Source organism: Megascapheus bottae, chromosome 30 (genome assembly GCF_031878675.1).
Source record: "Megascapheus bottae isolate mThoBot1 chromosome 30, mThoBot2.hap1, whole genome shotgun sequence".
Lineage (NCBI taxonomy): Eukaryota > Metazoa > Chordata > Mammalia > Rodentia > Geomyidae > Megascapheus > Megascapheus bottae.
In genome coordinates this window covers 4727944-4743594 of record NC_143538.1, presented here as the reverse complement: position 1 = coordinate 4743594, position 15651 = coordinate 4727944, and the positions used below count along the sequence as shown (strand labels likewise).

The window sequence follows — 15651 nt, the reverse complement described above, 5'->3', positions numbered from 1 at the left end:
TGTGTGAATACAATCAACTCTATGTATACACAGCCATTCTGCATTGTACAAACATATCTGACAGTTCAAAACAAGATGGTTGAATGTTTAGTAGGATTTTGTATTCATAGCCAAGGAGATCTTCATGAGTTTTTGGTGTGTGTGCTAGTTCTGGGCATTGAACTCAGACTCTAGGCACCATTCCTGAGTTTTTTTGCTTGTTTGTTTGTTTGTTTTCTCACAAGGCTAGCAACCCTAGCCCTCTAGTTCCATTTCTCTGTGTGTGTGTGTGTGGTTTATTGGATAGAAGAGTCTCACAGACTTTCCTGCCTGGCCTGGCTTTGAGCTGTGATCCTCAATTCTCAGCCTTCTGAATAGCTAGTATTACAAGCATATCAGGCCGGCAAACAAAAAACAAAAAAGTACAAAACGTCAGTGGGCCGCCATCCTTGTAAACCCAAGCAAAAAGAGAGCAAACTCTAGGCTAGTTCTGGCCATTGGCGCGGTTTAGGCCCCTGCAGCAGTTTAGGCCCCTGCAGGCCGCCGTACACAGGGAGACGTCTAACTTCCGGGGACTCGCGACGGAGGCGGGGCGGCGCGCGGCGTGATGACGCAGTTCCGGAGCGTGGCGCAGAACCGCGCAACGGCGGCTGAGCTTGGGGAAGACTGCACGGCAACGGGGTGAAGGAGTTCTCGTGTGGTAATAAATGATTTCCTGAGGCGGATGTGCAGGTGTGTGAGCACACGCGGGGTGAAGCCAGGTCCGTGGCTGAGATGGGGAGACGCTGGCTCCTGCCCGGCCGTCTGCTGCCGACCACCTCGCGCTCACGCACGTGTGCCTGGGATTCAGGCCAGTGCCGGCGCGCCCGACCCCGCAGTCACAGAAGCTCCGAGGATGCGGGGAGTGACAGGGAATACGTTGGGGAGTCCCAGGATGCCCGTGCAGGGGACGGGCGCGGGGGAGACCCTGTTCTCCTCTGTCTCCACTTGTCAGCGCGGGGCGCCGTGGAAGCCTCGCAGGGAGCGGGGCAGGAGGTGGTGCGCCCTATGCGGAGGAGCAGAGCGGGAAGCCTGCAGACCTGCAGCTGCAGCCTTGTGCCAGGTAAGGGTGATGATCCCCCCAAGGCAGGGGCTGATCTTGTTTTTGGTCACTGGTAGCGCCGCTCGCTGGCCAGTGGGTGATGTCTGAATGCATCCCGCCCGGTGAGAAGGAGTTGCGAGGCCCCAGCGGATGCCTAGGCGTTATCTGCTGCCAGGCAGGTCCCCTACGTCCTGGGCTCTCCACTTCCCTGTGGCCTTACTGGCTGTGCTTGGGTCGATGATTCCCTCCCGCTCCAAACAACAATCATAACATTCTTTGGAAAAGCTGAACAAAATGAGTGAGAACTCACTACCGTCTGTCTCTCTCATCAGTGACTGAGGTTGAGCACCTGGCTTGACCTTAGGTGAGTGGGAGTGAGGCCCAACTCACTTGCGCCCACTCAGTCAGCTACTTGCTCATGGCTGAGGCAGCAGCCTTGGAAGGTTGCTCATCGAAAGTATCCCAAGGAGTAACGTTGGCTTTGCTTGGGTAGCTATGGGGAGAAGAGAGGGGGTAGAAAGGAGGTACCAGAGATGTACAGGAGAAATAAATGTGGCATGCAGGGTGTGGCTTGTTGTCCTCAAGTTGCCATTTGCTTTGTCTTCTCTCCTAGGCTTTGAGGCCCTGGATCGCCAGCTGACAGTGGGTCAGGAAGTGGTCCACCTTTTTCTGTTCCACTTGGAGAGGTGTCCAGTGCCCAGGCCACATGAATGAACTGGCTGGTGGCATTCTCACTTCCTGGTCGCTGAGGAAATTAAGTAAGTATGCCCATCCCCAGTGGGTGCCCATCCATCCTAAACATCCTCCCAAGCATTGCTGTTCCATCCGGTCGTGGGGGCCGTGGGCCAGGGAGCCAGGTCCCTCCATTGTCCTGTACATGGCTTCCCTAGATGGTGCCAGACCCACCTGCTAACTGGCATATCTCATGAAGAGGCACAAAGTGTATTTGCATCTATGATGCCTCCAAAGTCATGTCCCAAAAAAAGCTAAACAAAATGGGTGAAAACGTAATTCTTATTCTTATCAGTGAGTGAGGTTTACCAGCCTTGCCTGACAAGTGCACGAGTGAGGCAGGCCTTCCTTTTCCCACTCATCCTTGCACCCGCCTCCACAACCAGCAGGGTAGCAGCTGTGAGGAGATGCCCTGCTGGTGAGGGATGATGATGTGTCCTTCTGTTTCGCCATGTGTGCACACCCCTTGGAGAACTTGATGGGTTGGCCTTAATGATAGGGGCCTTTGAACTGGTGCCAGATACAGAAATACTTGGTGTCAGAATGGGCAGGTGGGCAGGCAGGACACTGACTTGCTGTTGCAGGATAAGGTCTACAAGCAAGGCTCAGGGAAGAGCCATTCTTAGAACAGGAATCATTTGGTTCTGGGACTGGGCTAACAGAATATGGGATCCTTTTGTACCTGGAAAAGGCATGGTGGAAACTTTGGGGGAGATGTGTGCTTTGCGATGGTGTTTGATTAGGATAAGACAGGGCCAAGAGGGTCAGGCTGGAAAGCACAGGGGTGTGTGATCAGATTAGGGCCATGACACTGACTCCTGAGATAGCCAGTACAATCTGATGACACTTTTGTCATTCCCATTGGCATTTTGGTGGTCCCTGGTGTGATTGATGCATTTCTGGTTGCCATCAGACCCACGAGGAAACACTGAGTGGTTGAGTTCAGCTCCCCTCTCGTGGGCACCCCATCTGTCATCTCGGTTGCGTTTGCAAAGGGGGCAGGCAGGGACTGCCCTCTAGGATGGTTTGCCTTGTCAAGCTCTGGGTTTGATTTGGATGACCAGAGGCTCAGGCCAGGGAGACAGTACCCACGTTCTAGTGCCAGACATGTATCTGTCAAGCCTTTCTCCCTCAGAGGAATCCTTGCTGGGTGGCACTTCTCTGTGTGTGTTGTGGGGGAAATCCACACATAGGAGTTTAATGTTGTGGTCTCTGAGCCAGATACCTTGCTTCCAGTTCTCTAGGATTCACCCCATCCAACTCCTGAGCCTGAGAGCCAGTTAGTTGCAGAGCCCAGTGTTAGTATGGCCACATGAGTGGGTATGTATCTGACATTGTGGGTGTGGGATGGCCCTTGAACTGCAGGTTGTGTTTGCAGCTTGCCCTCTTTCCAACCCCATGAAGAAGTATGCTCCTACAGAAAAAGGGTGCAGTGAAACTGCAGGCAGGTCAGAGGCATCCAAGCCTTGGTAAAGATCCAGTGATACAGAGAAGAAGCACTGGTGTGCAGAGGATTGGGCTGGTGTGGTGTGGGTTTCACCCTCCTTCTCAAGCAGACATCTGCTTTGTCTCCTCTTCCCTGGAAAACTTACTGAGGGGTCAGGGAGTAGTCCGTCTTTGTCCTGTGTTGGGGGCCAAGTAACGCCATGTCTAATAACTTTCTGCTGAGACCTGTACTAGGGGTAAACAAGTGAACCTCTTTATCCTGCCTACCTGTTGTGCTGATAGGCTCCCGCACCCAATATAAGGAGGAGAGGGATTTTTGGAGAGAGATTTTCCTGCCTTGATGAAGCTGCGTGGCGTCTCTTCGTGCTCTGGGAAAGGAAGGCTGAGTGCAGGAGGACAGTGGGCCCTCTCCTCTCACAGCTCGTCGTGGTCGGGGCATGTTTTTCCCCATCCTTCCTACTAGTCGAGAGGGACTGGGGACGAAGGACCCCGACATACTGGCGCCCAACATGGGGCACAAAAGGGGCACAACGGAGAGTTGAGCCAAGGGAGAGATACATGGAGAAGGGACTGAAGGGCCAGAGAAACCTGAAGGAAAAATGCAGGCTGAAGTTGCTCACAGGAAAAAAGAAGACAGGAAGACAAGAAAGAGAGGGACAAAGAGAAAGAGAAAAAGAAGGTGATAAACAAGAGAAAGGGAAGCAACTACCTGCAAAAGACAAAGAAGAAAAACTCAAAGACTGAAAAACCAGAGAAACCTGAAAAGAAAATAATGCAAAGAAAAAGAAAAAGGAGGGACTGAAAGGCCAGGGAAACCTGAAGGGAAAATGCAGGCTGAAATTGCTTGGGGGGGGGTGGGGGAACAGGGAGAAAGAAAAAGAAAAAAGGTGGTAAACAAAGCAACTATCTACAAAAGTCAAAGAACCTGAAAGGAAAATACAAAGAAAAACCCATAAAAAAAGGCAGTAAAAAAGAAAAATCCATAAAAAAAGGCAAAAGACATAAAATTGAGGAAAAGAAAGAAAAACTCCTCCCAAAGCTAAGGAAAAAAAGGCAAAGAAGCTGCATTTGTGTCAGGCAAACACAGCAGAAGCAGCTAGGTGTTTTAACAGTAAAAGATTTCAATGATTGTTTGCCGGGGCCAACCGGCAGCAAACCAGGGTTCGCAGATTGGGGTTCCTGAAATAGGTGAAGAAAAAGAAGAGAGACAGACACACCGGGTCCGGGATGTCCGCAGTCCAGGCAAAGACTGCCGAGACTGCCGCGTTTATTTTCCACTCCCCTTTCTTCCCTCCTCCTGACCCAGGGAACCTCCAGGTGTTACATTCATATGGTAATTCTCAGGTCATTTACATAGAATAGGGCCAGAAAGCAATAAGACAATAAAGCCATCGTCTGATGCAAGTCTAGGTACAGTTTGATTCCACTCTGGCTCCCAACAATTGTTCCCAGATCACCTCCGAAGCGCACATCACTTCGGGCATGGTAGGGAGGAACCTCATGGGAGTCTCTGGCCAGAGCAGTGTAAGGGCGAGGAATTTTAGAATAGAACCAAGTGGGTTCAGACCGGAACGACCGCGAATGTGTGTGCGAACGGGATATTTTGTGCGAGTATGAATGTGTCTAAACTATGTGGCAACTTATACGAGAGTAAACAGTTTAAGAACAGGTGAAAAGAAGTGCAGAGACTCTTGGAAAAATACTTGAATTAAGTGGTAGTGATTTAGAAAGCCTGTGCTCCGGTGCAAACTAGTTGAAAACAGGCTAAAGCCTTTTAGGGTCCCTGAGTCAGCTTGAAGAAGTTACAGAAAATGGATCTTCGCCCATAACCCCCTTAAAATGAAGGGACCAGAGTCATTTTTGGAAGGTGAGATAGGACAGTAGTTTAAAACAAAAGTGGGGGATTGGAAGACTCTTCTAATTCTTCCATTGCCCTGCTATTCCCTATGGCTTGTGTGATAGTCTTTGTTTTTTCTATTGGTTTCAATAATGTTGTTCTCTTAGTTGATGTTGGAATGCTTGCTTCCCTGTTTTCTCTGGCTGTTGTAGTAAGAGCCCCTCAGTATATACCAGTGCCTGTACAGGCGGAAGAGAATGCTTTCCCGCTCATCAGTAAAAAGACTTCGGTATTTTCCTGGCTGTGGTAGTGGCTATTGCCACCTCCGTAGCTGCCATTACTGCCCTGATTATTGCCCTTTCCACTGCGGTTCCTACAGAGAATGCTTTGAATACTGCGTTGCAGACCCCAGAAGCCACCTCTGTATGGCAAAAATAATTATTGTTAGACAAATGTTAATATTCTAACTTTGGGTGATCTTTGCTTAAGACTATTTTGGGACTTGATCAAAGATGGGCAGGATTGATCAGTTTGGATTTATTTTTATGAGCTATAATTGTAATATTGCTTGCCTACAAAGTCAACACAGAAAGTGAATGCTGTCGGGGTTTTTAGCACTCTTTGCCTCCTGACCAGCAGGAAGGGCAAAGAGAACACTCCCCGACTAAGACGAGACCAGAAAGGATAGGGCCGGCTGGCCACCTTCACCCAGCCCTCCCTTCTCCAGAGGGAAGACACAGACACACCAGGGAGAATGTCACAGCAGACTCTTTTAATGAGAAGATACCAGGGGCTAAAGTAAGAAGCAGGAATCTATTAACATAAAAGTAGGCAGGACAGGGGGAGGTAGGTGCGGTCAGAGAGGGAAGGGAGGCCAATCCATGGGTTCGAGGTAGCCTTATTTTACATCACAAACCACAGCCAAACCTCCCAACCAGGAGACAGGCAGGTTGGATCTCCAAAACCAGGAAGTGAGCACTGGGCCATGAGGTAGGCCTTTTACCTTTGATGTGACGTGCCCCACATCTCCTCCCTTTTGTTTTATTAAGCAGGTATTTGCCTTACTTGAGAAGTGTGCCTGTCTTAGGTTGTCCCCCTCTGGAGATCTTACCCATCATTGCCTACCACTCTAGCACTTCAGGCAATTTACCTGTAGGGTTGGCAGACCCAAACAGAGATTTGAAATAAGGGGGATGGCCAACATCAGCAAAGGAAACCCTTATGTACACCTGCACATCCTGGTAAGGGCCGGGGTCAACCTCACAGAGTTCCCAGTCCGCCATCTCATAGCACAGCATATAGTTGCCAGACCACCATTAGCTGAACAGCTTTCCCTGATCCTGCTTTCTAAGACACTGAAGGAGCTTATTGATTACAGAAGATCTGAATGTGAATACAAAACCCACTGTAACCAAGGGGCCCGCCCACAAAGGGGAGAAGGTAAGGGAGCCAACCATAGTCCAGTCCATAGTTTGTATCGAGTTCATTTTGGAGGCATTTGGGAACCTCCTGTAGCCTTTTTATTGTAGGTAGCATCTTTGTGGGCGGCGTGGATAATGATGCTCAGGATGAGAAGGAAGAGAAATGAAGGGCCCCAGGTCAGAACCATAGTGCTGCCATCTTAAAGTTTAACTCATGCTTTTGCTAACTAAGGAACTGTGGCCAGCTGGCCATAGATTAAGGGAGCCAGCAAGGAACTTGTCCACTCACACCTCAAAGCAGTGATGCTGTGAGGGGCGGGGGCGGGGGGGGGGGAGAAGCTGACAGTCAGGGTTTACACAGTCTTTTTAAAGGCATATATCACAGGTTTACACCCATCAGGTGGTCGGATGAGATAAGATGGGGATTAGGGAGCTTCCCAGGCTGGTGGAAACCAACGGGAAGTTCTCACGACGGCGGGTCCCATTCAACTGTCAGAGAGTAGTTTTATGGTTTGGGAAACAAATGCTATACAATGCTATACGTGCAGTCTAATTTTGACACAAAGTAGGGTAGTTCCTGGAGCTTATGGACACCTGTGCGAACAATGGCTGACTAGGGTTCAGAAGTTCCTGTTTGTGCAGCCTCTGGGGCCTTGGTGATTTGTCGCCACCCCCTCAGCCGGCAAGGAAAATCACAGCAATTAGGACTTCTTCTCAAGCCACGTTTTATTCAGCGAGCTCGCAGTTTCTCTCTCCTCCCGTCTCTCTCTCTCCTTTCTCCTTTCATTTTTCTTTTCACTTCTCCCACTTCCTCTTAACCTCGCCTTCTAAGGCTCTCTTAACCAATCAGTTTTGCTTCCTCTTGTAAACAAGCCAATCATATAGCACACTTTGGGCAGACCCTACTATGGCAGCAGGCAGACTTCCGATCACGCAGGAGGAGCGTGACTAGGCATTCCACTTCCTTAACTTCACGGATCAACAGATACAGAAGAACAAGGCAAACAGAGGAAATCGGCACCATCTTGTAATGGCGATTTTCTGGCTACCTACATCTCCCCCTTTTTTGTTTATTTGTAGTAGGAAGGGCACGAGGCCTGCAAAACCCCCTGTCATTCCCACCACAGTAGCAAGGGACCATGCCTGTCTTAGGTTGGGTAGATGCCTCTTGATCCTTACCCGTCATGGACACAAGATACTCGAGCATCGTGGTCTGTCTTAGGTTGGTATCAAGACCAATCTCCTCACTTACCCATCTTTGACTACTGGTCCAGCATGCTTAACCATACCTGGGGGGGTTGTTCCATAGTGATAGCCATTAATGCCTGTTTTATTATCAGTTGATCGCACTTCCTCTGCCTCAGTGTTTGTCTGCGTAATGCAAACACAATCCAACACAAAACTTCTAGGCCCATACTCAACAATACAATTAAAGATACACATCCTGCCCATTCCTTAATCCAATTAAAAGAGCTGGAAACCCAATTGACAAAATCTTCCACAGTGGCAATATTCACCCGCGTGGTATTATCAATCATAATTTCGTAGCGCAACTGATTGGTAAGATTTTCAAATTCTAAAGACCAGGATTCCGTCAACATTTTCCCTAACCTTCTAGACAAATTGGCAGCATGAGAAAAATTATCATAAGTCAAAGAAGTAATACATAATCCACTACCCGTACCCACACAAGCAAGTTGAACATAACTATATACAAGATCCAACTGTTCCTGCAGTAAGTCCACTCTCTGATTTAACACCATAAATCCGCGATAAAGGTGATGATTAACTTGTATCTGTCTGTCCATCGCTTGAGAAACAGCCTTGGATAGTCTATTTGTGGTCGCAGCAGTCTGAACCGATGTCACCAGGGCAGCAGCACTAGCAGCAGCTGTTGCGATCAAAGACGAGATCAAGACAACCAAAGCAGTGACCCCAAGGTCACGCCTCGGTCGCTTTAACTTTACAATCAAGTCCTTCTCTTGCACTTGGACTGGAACAGGAACAAATGTTGGCAATCTCATAACCACAGCAGCACTAAACAGACTAGCATTCCAACATTGGCTCAAATAACATCGATTTTGTGAACAGTTTTAAAAAGAACCATTAACAGTATTATAATCAAAAACAAGAAACATAAAAGGAGGCCAAACACAAACAGGGCTAGCATCAAAATTGGCCTGATATTTACAGGAAGAATTATATCTAACATGATCATTATAAATTGAACCATCTGACATCATACAATTAGAATTTGTACAAGTATAATTACAATAACGAATCATCCCAAAAAGGCCAAGGCATTAGCACTACTACAAGCATATTTTCCACAAATTAACCAAACATTAAAGGGATTCTCAGGGTGAGAATAACGATAGGTAAAATTATAATTACTAACAAAAGTAGTATTGGCAAATTTAGCAATAAAAGGGGTAAAAGCAAAACCAGGTTTTAATCCCACCACTCTGGAACTCTGGCATCCTGTCCACTCCCACGGCCATACCAATTTTGACTTACACCTAGGATACAATAAAGGTACTTTGGCATTCCCTAAAAACTTCGAATAAGGGGCTAAGGGAGCTAGGGCAGTAAGACTTACTACACGTATATCCTGAGAAACGTTTTTTGCAAACACTCCTATCTCTTGCTTATCCAGCTGTATACAATCACCATTAGTAGCATTTTGAGATACACAAAACATAATGTCGCCTCCAAATGCACGGCCAAACTATAATTTCCTAACTCTGAACTAAAAGGGACATAAGGAAGTTGTAATGAACCATTGGTAGTAAACAAATATGGAAAAACTCTAGAGGTACTAGTCACGGGCATCGGTAATGGGAACGTCTTCATCACGGCCCATAGTAGACGAGGCTCCACCAGCGGGCAAATTAATGCTATCAGCAGTATCTTCTTTGCGATCATTTTCTTGCGCCTTTCTCACCTGTCGTTCCGGCACCCAGATAGGATCCTGTGAGTCCTGTGGAAACACACAAACTGCTCCTCGTACCCATGAGAGCACGGGGCCTGGCCCATTCCATTGGCCAGTTAATATATCCTTCCGCTTTACCAATCCCTTGAATTGCCCTATAATTGGAGTGGTGTGCCGCTCCGCGGCAGAATGACCTTGAATATCCAAATTTTAAAAATTTATAGTAAAAAAGGGCTAATGAAGTTCTTTCTTTTGGTGTCCTTTTATACCCAATTCCCCCTTTTTGTTTTTGTAAATAAATTTTTAGGGTGCGGTGAGCTTGTTCCACAATACCCTGACCCTGAGGGTTATAAGGCAATCCATGGGAAAGCTGCACTCCCATGGTTTGGCAAAAGGCACCAAATTGTTTACTAGTATAGGCAGGACCATTATCTGTTTTAATAAGATAAGGCATTCCCCAGGAAGCCCAAGCTTCCAAACAATGAATAATTACATGATGAGTAGTCTCTCCCCCTAAAGGGGTAGCATGAATAATTCCTGAACATGTATCAACTGAAACATGTAAATATTTTAACTTCCCGAATTCTGTAACATGAGTAACATCCATTTGCCAAATTGTTTTGTTTTGTTTTGTTTTGTTTTTTGCCAGTCCTGGGCTTGAGCTCAGGGCCTGAGCACTGTCCTTGGACTTTCTCAAGGCTAGTGCTCTACCACTTGAGCCTCAGCACCACTTCTGGCTTTTTTCTATGTATGTGGTACCGAGGAATCGAACCTGGGTCTTCATGCATGCTAGGCAAGCACTTTAACCACTAAGCCAAACTCCCGGCCCCTTGCCAAATTTTTAAGGGAGGTAAGCCACGGGGATTGACACCTAATGGCACAACTGGAAGATGGGTAACACATTTTGGGCAATTTAATATAATTTGTCTGGCGGCTTGCCGAGACAATTTAAACCGAGATTGCAGGGTGCGAGCATTAACATGAAACTGACTATGAAATTCTTGGGCCTGCACTTCTGGGGTAAATACAGCAAAAGCCATTTGCATACGCGTACACTTATCCACTACATCGTTGCCTAGACTTAGGGGCCCAGGCAAACCTGTGTGGGCACGTATGTGCAATGGGAAAAAAGGGGCTTTGCAAGCACAAATTAATTCCTGCAATTGCATAAACAAATTACATACAGTGCTACTTTTACTTATGGGTCCTGCAGCTTCTAAAGACTGCAAAGCATTAACTACATATGCAGAATCAGAAATGATATTAAAAGAAAAGGAACAATTTCTAAATACAGAAATAACAACCTGCAATTCTATTTGTTGTGCTGACCCAGGCTGAAACTGACATAATACTGGTTCCTGACCCTCAACCAAATAGGCTCCCAACCCATTTTTGGAACCATCAGAAAAAATATTAACTGCTCCGGGTATGGGTTGCTTGGCAGTAATTACTGGAAAAACAATTGGATGTTCCTTCAAGAATTGTAAAAAAGGATTTTTGGGATAGTGATTATCAATTTTCCCAATAAACATACAATTCAAAATAGCCCATTCATCAATGGTGGCATTTAAAGCTTGAACTTGCTGGGCATTATATGGAACTATAAGAAAATTAGGCTGATAGCCGAAATGTTGTATACTAAATTTAATTCCTAAAATGGATAAATTGGCAACTGCCATGGGATAATATTCAATAGATTTGGCAGGGGACATTTTCGGATGGATCCATGCTAAAGGTCCATCCTGCCATAACACTCCTGTAGGCTGCTTAAACGAGGCTAAAATAATTAAGGAAATTTCTCGCCCCCGTTCTACTCTTTGTAAAAATGCTGAATTTAGTTTTTCTTCTAAAATTTCTAAAACTTTTCTAGCCGCAGGGGTCAATTCTCTCGGTGAGTCCAAGGCAGATGAACCTTGCAATAAATCATATAAGGGCTTCAATTCACTATTACTCATAGGCAAGGAGGCTCGAATCCAATTAATATCCCCTAAAAGTTTCTGAAAATCATTTAAGGTCTTAAGATGGTCTTTTCGCAGTTGCCAATTCAAAGGCCTTATTTTTTGGGATGTTATTTTACTTCCTAAGTACTGCACTATCCTATCCTTCTGTACCTTTTCTGGGGCTATAAATAATCCTCTATTTTCCAGGCAATTAATTAATGTGGCAAATGCCTTATCCAATACGTTCTGATCTTTGGAAGCCAACAAGATATCATCCATATAGTGCAAGCACCGCACCGAAGGAAACTTCTCCCAAACAGGAAGCTCATCTGGGCTCTCTTGGTTTATAGAGGGTAGGGTAAAAGCAAACCTACAAGTATCCATACTGTTCAGCGGAATGGAAAAGAAGCAATCTTTTATATCAATAACAATTATGGGCCATTCTCGAGGCAAAGTAGAAAGTAAAGGCAGTCCTCGTTGAACAGGCCCCATGATCTGCATTTGGTTATTGATTGCTCGCAGGTCATGTAATAGTCGCCATTTTCCAGATTTTTTCTTGATAACAAATATGGGAGTATTCCAGGGAGATACTGAGGGGCGGACATGTCCTAAATCCAGTTGTTCACGTACCAGGGCTTGGGCTGCAAGTAATTTTCAGAGGGAAGTGGCCACTGAGGAACCCACACAGGGTCCCCTGTCTTCCACTGGATGGGCATGGTCTCCTCAGTGGCCCCTAAGAAAAACCCAGACATAGGTGTTTAGAAAGCTGTTTTACTGGGATAGGGGAAGTACGTCCCTGTAATTGTTTCCCTAATCCAAGACCCTGTTGGTAACCCATTTTTGACATGATTTTTTCTGCTTTGCTAGGAGTATCGTTGGTAAGTTTGAATTTCATTTGTCTTAGGATGTCTCTACCCCAAAGGGATATGGGTATAGAGACCACATAGGGCTGGAAAAGTCCACTGTGTCCCTCCTGATCCTGCCAGTGCAGCATAGCCGCACTCATGTTTGGGGTAGATGCATAGCCTAATCCCTGTAACGACTGCGAAGCGACCTGTATTGGCCAGGCTCTTGGCCAATCCTGATTAGAAATAATACTTTTATCTGCTCCAGTATCCAGCAATCCTAAAATAGACTTTCCATTTACTAATAGTTGTAGGACAGGTCGTTCCTCAAGATCCATGGATAAATAGGCTGCATTGCCTCCCGAGGATCCAAAGCCTCGATTTCCTCGACTAATGTTTTTTGCAGGGAATAGTTTATGACAGCTAGGAAGTAACAGTAATTGAGTTATGTGGTCCCCAGGCGAGATGGCTGAAATTCCCCGGGGGGATTCCACCATGATTTTGATGATACCTTGATTATCAGAATCTATTACTCCAGGGTGAATTCTAAGGCCTTTTAGGGTGGAAGAGAAAGGGCCAATTAAAAGACCCACCGTACCTGTAGGGAGGGGGCCCTTGAGATTGGAGTCCACTAATTGGACTCCCATTTTTGGGGTTAATATGAGTCTGGTGGTGGAACAGAGGTCAAGTCCTGCTGACCCAGGAGTGGCTCTCCTCGCTGGCTCGGATGCCGAAGGGTTGGCCATGTCTCTGTTACCGGCCTGGAGGCAGATGTCATTGCCCCATATATTTGAGGGCCCTGGGGACGTGGGCCCTGGTACCCGTTTTTTGAACCCTGCTGGTTGAGTGGAGGCAAAGGTCGCCCTTCTTTGTCCTTTACCGACCTGCATTCATTGGCCCAGTGATTACCTTTCTTGCACCGGGGGCAAAGACCTGGCAAAGGGTGTCCTTGATGCTGATTTCCTGCATTCCCTTTACTATTTTTCTCCAGGCAGTTTTTTCTCATATGACCTGGCTTACCGCATTTATAGCAGGCATTGCTTCCTTTTTGTCCCTGTCTTGTCATTTGTACTACTGCAGCGGCTAAACCTGCATTGGTAAGGGGTCCTCCAATCTCTCTACATACTTTAATCCATACCTCAATACCTTTTTGTTTGTATGGGGTGATTGCTGCTCTGCATTCTTTGATACACTGCTCAAATACTAACTGTTGGATAAGGGGCATGGCCCTATCTGCGTCCCCAAAGATTTTTCCAGCTGCATCAACCATTCGTGCGACAAAATCAGAAAAAGGTTCTAAAGGTCCCTGAATGATTTTAGTGAGATTTCCTGCAACTTCTCCTCTATTTGGAAGAGCCTTCCATGCCCTAATACCTATCTGGTTAATCTGGCCATAGACATCAGCGGGGAAACCCGTTGTGATTGTTAACAAAATTTCCCAATCCCAATAGCATATCTCTATTCCAATAGGGCCTTCCCTCATTTGCAGTAATTGCAGCTTGTTCAGTGGCATACTCCATAACAAAAACTCTCCAGTCCAGGTATTGCCCGGGGCTAAGACAAGCTCGAGCAAGAGAGGCCCAATCTGCCGGGGTCATGCAGTGTCTATTAAGGCTGTCCACCTGAGCTACAGTGAAGGAGGCCCCCACTCCGTAGGCACGGACTGACTCGGCCAGTGCTTTAATGGTTTTGAAGTCTATGGGCTCATGATATCTCTGATTGTTGGGTCCTTCAAAAACTGGGTATCCTAGACAAAGTTCCTTTTGTACTTGCTTCCACACTTCTGGAGCTCGGGAGCGTCCAACACCTACAACAGGCGGGGTAGGAGGAGGAGGAAAAGGAGGGGGCGGGGGCAGCGCCTCAAAATGAGGAGCTTCCTGCCCTGTATTAAGGTCCAACCCCTTACGAGACCTTTTCCAGTCTGAGATAGCACTAAGCCGGGGTACTGCACCTAACGCAGGCTCTTCTGGGTCAGACTCCTCCTGCATGTTTTCAGGTGGCAAGGGGGGATAAATGGAAGGAACCTTTCGATCCTCCCCTGAGTTCTCGCTCCTGGATTCTGACCTTTCCTCCTTAAATTCCTCCAATGCTATCTTTCCTTCCACTAGCGCGCCGGAGCAGCGCTCATCAGACAGACAGCTCCTAACGAGTTTCCAAATGGGTTTTACTCCGGGCCCTAGACGTCCGTCCTTGATCTGCCGCGGCGTCCAAGTCCCTCCCTAACTTATCCCAAGTAGGCAACAACAGATTTCCTGACACAGAGAACCAAGGGGCCACCTCCTCCCCATTACGGAGGAAAAGTCTCAAGATACTTGGTTTCCCTTTCAGATTCTTAGCGCATCAAGAGCAGTCACTACCTGTGACGGTTCTGAGGCCCCCATTCCAGAGCCTTTCCCGCTCTCTTTACCTACAGAGGAGAGCAAAATGGATTGGTCCCCCTTACCCGGGACTTGCCTGTGCACCACCTTGAGTTCTGAAGTCCCCGTACGGGCCGCCAGTTGTCGCGATCCCCTCGGCCGGCAAGGAAAATCGCAACAGTTAGGACTTCTTCTCAAGCCACGTTTTATTCAGCGAGCTCGAGCTCGCAGTCTCTCTCTCCTCTCGCCTCTCTCTCCTTTCTCCTCCCACTTCCTCTTAACCTCGCCTCCTAAGGCTCTCTTCACCAGTCAGCTTTGCTTCCTCTTGTAAACAAGCCAGTCATATGGCACACTTTGGGCAGGCATTCCTCTTCCTTAACTTCACGGATCAACAGATACAGAATAACAAGGCAAACAGCGGAAATCGGCGCCATCTTGTAATGGCGATTTTCTGGCTACCTACAGTGATTTTTATTCTGCTTACTAATGGGGAGTAATTTGGGGTCTGGGGGTAGTTATTTTTCATCTCTATACCCTGAACAGCTTACATAAACAACAAGACGGTTGCTGCTTCAGAATGGGGGTGCTTTTTTAGCTCTTCACACCAAGCTCAGGACTCACAGTGGCAGAGTGCAAGCCTTGAGCTGCAGAGCTGAGGCGCGGCACTCAGGCCCTAAGTTTGGGACTCAAAAGTGGCAGAGTGCTAGCCTTGAGCTGGAGAGCTGAGGGACAGTGCCCAGGCCCTGAGTTCAAGTCCAGCAACTAAGCAAGCGAAATGCCAATAGGACATTTATACAATGCAGTAAGCCTCTGCTTGGATGGCAGAGATGATGACAGATCCTAGAGTCCCTTGAACTTGGCCACTCGAAATTAATGAGAGCCGGGAGGTCATAGAATAGTTTGTAAGCACGCCTTACTAATGCCCGTACCTCTCATAACTGGGCAGGAACTTGTGTAAAACCCGACCCTGCCCCTTCCCCATGGTAGAAGTTTTTACAAGCTTAGCCCACGTCCTGCTGACCAGTCTCCGCAGCTGGCCATCCTACCTCACAAACAACATGTGCTAACTCAGATAAGGGTC

At 47.2% G+C, this 15651-nt stretch overlaps 1 long non-coding RNA gene and 1 other non-coding gene across 2 annotated transcripts; both read left to right on the top strand.

Moving 5' to 3' along the window:
• Positions 1–616: 616 nt before the first annotated feature.
• Positions 617–15147, top strand: LOC150044171 (uncharacterized). The gene is made up of 3 exons (XR_016533211.1): positions 617–1081; positions 1674–1818; positions 14627–15147. It is a non-coding gene; the product is annotated as an uncharacterized LOC150044171 (long non-coding RNA).
• On the top strand, positions 1306–1404 carry LOC150044172 (small nucleolar RNA SNORD116). The gene has a single exon (XR_016533327.1). It is a non-coding gene; the product is annotated as a small nucleolar RNA SNORD116 (small nucleolar RNA).
• Positions 15148–15651: the final 504 nt, after the last annotated feature.